Source organism: Haematobia irritans, chromosome 2, assembly GCF_050003625.1.
Source record: "Haematobia irritans isolate KBUSLIRL chromosome 2, ASM5000362v1, whole genome shotgun sequence".
Taxonomy (NCBI): domain Eukaryota; kingdom Metazoa; phylum Arthropoda; class Insecta; order Diptera; family Muscidae; genus Haematobia; species Haematobia irritans.
The window spans coordinates 73,755,527-73,759,286 of NC_134398.1; the positions used below are offsets into that span (position 1 = coordinate 73,755,527).

The window sequence follows — 3,760 nt, forward strand, 5'->3', positions numbered from 1 at the left end:
CAACACAGTAGTTAATGCATCGTTGATTCTATTATAAAAATACATGGGCAATATAAAAATTTTACTACGAAATGTGGACAATTTACTAAGAAAAAAATTTGTATGGAAAAAAATTTTTGTAGTAAAAATTAACTTAACGACATTACCGATTCGTACGATGGCTACCTACAGATTATTTCCCTTTTTATTATATGTTGGAGTGTTTTTACTCACATTGAAAATTTTAGATAAAGTATAATAAAAAGTAGTTAATATAAACCTTGACGGGTGTATATAATTTTTTATAGATTCCTCATAGATTTGGTATATATTTTACCTTAACTTATAGATAGAATTCCAACTAATCAATAAACGTGCTACTGGAAAATGTGAGTGCATCATGCGAAGGAGTTTTTAGAGACATTTTGTGTATATCTCGTATGATTGTTTGTGTTTGTTATTGCGTCATTTATGCTGTTGTTGGTTGTTTTGATTCTAGAGACAATGGAATGTTCCTTGTGTGTTGTTGGTATCTTTTGTGGTGAGAGTTGTTTTTTTGCAATAGCAAGATCAGAAAGGGATCGTGTGTGTGTGTGTGGAGTTGTTTTTCTTTACGGCAGGTATGTATCCCTTATGACTATTTGTGTTTTGAGTGTTATTGTTGCATTCAGTTATGTTGATGCATTTATGAAGTGCACACGTGGATTTAATTTTGCAAAATTGTACGTGCGGTATTGGTGTTTATTAATGAAAATACATTTATTTCGAAACATTTTAGAAACTGAGAAGTGAATGATGTGATGTTAGAAGAATCAAAAACGCTTTTTATTGATAAAAAACAAATAACAGATTAAGGAACTGTATATTTCTGTTAATATGTTAGTTTAAAATTAGTGCGGATTTTAAATTGATTTACATAAAAAATATACAACATGAGTGGTAATAGGATGATTTATATTTATTCTACATCTGGATCACAGGTTGAGAAGCAACCATTTTTATACCCTTCACCACTACTGTGGTACAGGGTATAATAAGTTTGTGCATTTGTATGTAACGCCAAGAAGGAGTAATCATGGACCAACCTTTTAGTATACGGATCGGCTTAGAATTAAATTCTGAGTCGATTTAGCGATGTCCGTCTGTCTGTCTGTCCGTCTGTCTGTCCGTCTGTCTGTCTGTCTGTCTGTCTGTCTGTTGATGTATTTTTGTGTGCAAAGTACAGCTCGCAGTTTTAGTCCGATTGTCCTAAAATTTGGTATAGGGTTCTGTGTCGGCTCAAAGACGATCCCTATTGAATTTGGAAAAAATCGGTTCAGATTTAGATATAGCTGCCATATATATTTTTCACCGATCTAGTCATAATTGGCGTGTATATCAACCGACCTTCCTCAAATTCCGTACATCCGAATATTTTATGGGTCTCGAAAAACTTGCAAAATATCAGCCAAATCGGTTCAGATTTAGATATAGCTCCCATATATAGCTTTCGCCCGATTTACACTCATATGACCACAGAGGGCAATTTTTAACTCCGATTTAGTTGAAATTTTGCACAGGGAGTAGAATTAGCATTGTAGCCATGCGTGCCAAATTTGGTTGAAATCGGTTCAGATTTAGATATATCTCCCATATATAGCTTTCGCCCGATTGACACTCATATGTCCACAGAGGCCAATTTTTAACTCCCATTTAGTTGAAATTTTGCACAGGGAGGAGAATAACCGTTCTTGCTATGCGTGCCAAATTTGTTTGAAATCGGTTCAGATTTAGATATAGCTTCCATGTATATGTTTTTCTGATTTCGACAAAAATGGTCAAAATACCAAAATTTTCCTTGTAAAATGGCCACTGCTTACTCGAAAGGTTGTAAAAATGACTCTAATTTTCCTAAACTTCTAATACATATATATCGAGCGATAAATCATAAATAAAATTTTGCGAAGTTTCCTTATGATTGCTTCTGATTTAAATGTTTCCCATATTTTTTACTAACATTGTGTTCCACCCTAGTCCATTAGTCGACTTAAATTTTGAGTCTATAGATTTTGTAAAAGTCTATCAAATTCTGTCCAAATCGAGTGATATTTAAATGTATGTATTTGGGACAAACCTTTATATATAGCACCCAACACAATTTACAGATGTGATATGGTATCGAAAATTTAGTTCTATAAAGTGGTGCAGGGTATAATATAGTCGGCCTCGCCCGACTTTAGACTTTCCTTACTTGTTTTGAATCTACAGTATGTCAAGAAAGTCTTTTGACATTGCCAAATATTTAAAATTCCAGAAATAATTGAAGTAAAAATCGAGTTGTTAATTCGTTTTGAGAAAAATAAAATATGTATACTTTGCAAAATACATAATAAAATATTTTTTAAAATTAAATTATATTTAATTTTGGAACAAAACATAATTTTTATCCTATTGTCAAAACACTTTCTTGACATTCTGTATATTTTTGATGTTACAGCAATTCCTACAGGTGAGTACTAAGTTCGAGTTTAGCCGCTAAAATTAAAAATAAATCACTAAGCAAAGTATAAAATTATACGTCTTCGATACAAATTTAAATATAACTTGATGGAGAATAGCCCAAATCAAGTTTTTTATAAAGATTATTTTTTATAATGGATTATTAAAGAAAACTTATCATGGAAATTGCAATTTTAGCCGCTAAACTCGAACTTAATATCCATCTTAAATACTAAATGCTTTACTGACAAGTGGAAATTATGTCTAATTTTATAATATTTTTTATTTCAAATATATTCTTAGAATAATTTCAATAACGTCCCATTTGTCCATGGATATGATTCCAATAGTGTACCTACTGGATGGATTTTTCAATGTGGTAAGTTATTCTATAAACGGTATTTTGTCCGTTTTTAATAAAACCAAAATTTCAATTTATTAAAAATTATTTTTTTCACTTGCAGGTAGACAGGTCTCGTAATGGTAATTTTTTGAATATTCTTACTGTTTAATACTAATTAAGCTGATATCCTTATTGGCTCTAGGAAATACTCTTGAAAACCGTAAGTTAAAGATCAATATGAACGATAGAATTAATTAATTAATAATATTTTTCTTATATTTTGTATAAATTTGCAATTTCAGATGCTTATAAGCCAGATCCGCCCAACAAAAGTTAGCCAAAATCGATGAAATTGGACAATTCAATTGAATATAGCAACGTATGCCACATATATCTTTCATATGGATAGAAAACATGGAAATTTAAATTAATTAGTTTAGTCCTAATAACATAGAATGTTACTCTTTTGAAGAAGCAATTACTAACTACCGACAAGTAAATGCGTCCAACGTACTAATAAAAATATTTCCTTTATTGTATATCATAAGCCATAGTTTTGTGTAATATAATAATAATTTTTTGAAATAAAATACTGGTGGTTATAGAAAATTTACGTGTTTTGTACGAAAAATTTCTTAGTTGTATACAGGCTTGTTGTACCTTTGATTCCTCAATTTCTCTACTTTTTTTAAAATTATACCGACAAACAGTTTATTTCAAACCAATTTCTTAATACAGGTTTCCCAAAAAATTGTTAATTTTTCCGGATAGCAGGAATATTTTGAATGAGTTTAACTATATTCTTCCCACAGCATAGTAATAATGAACTAAAATACGATGTAATACATGAACTAATTTATAAGAAAATCATGAACTTATCTAGATGAAAAAAATCTTTGGCGCCAAATCATGGTCATTCTTACTATGGGTTAGTTCATTTTTCATAAAAAATAGTAAACT

General features: G+C 30.3%; 1 long non-coding RNA gene across 1 annotated transcript; it reads left to right on the top strand.

The window, feature by feature from the left end:
- Positions 1 to 2,758: 2,758 nt before the first annotated feature.
- Positions 2,759 to 3,409, top strand: LOC142223006 (uncharacterized). Its single transcript, XR_012718481.1, has 3 exons — positions 2,759 to 2,836; positions 2,922 to 3,020; positions 3,103 to 3,409. It is a non-coding gene; the product is annotated as an uncharacterized LOC142223006 (long non-coding RNA).
- Positions 3,410 to 3,760: the final 351 nt, after the last annotated feature.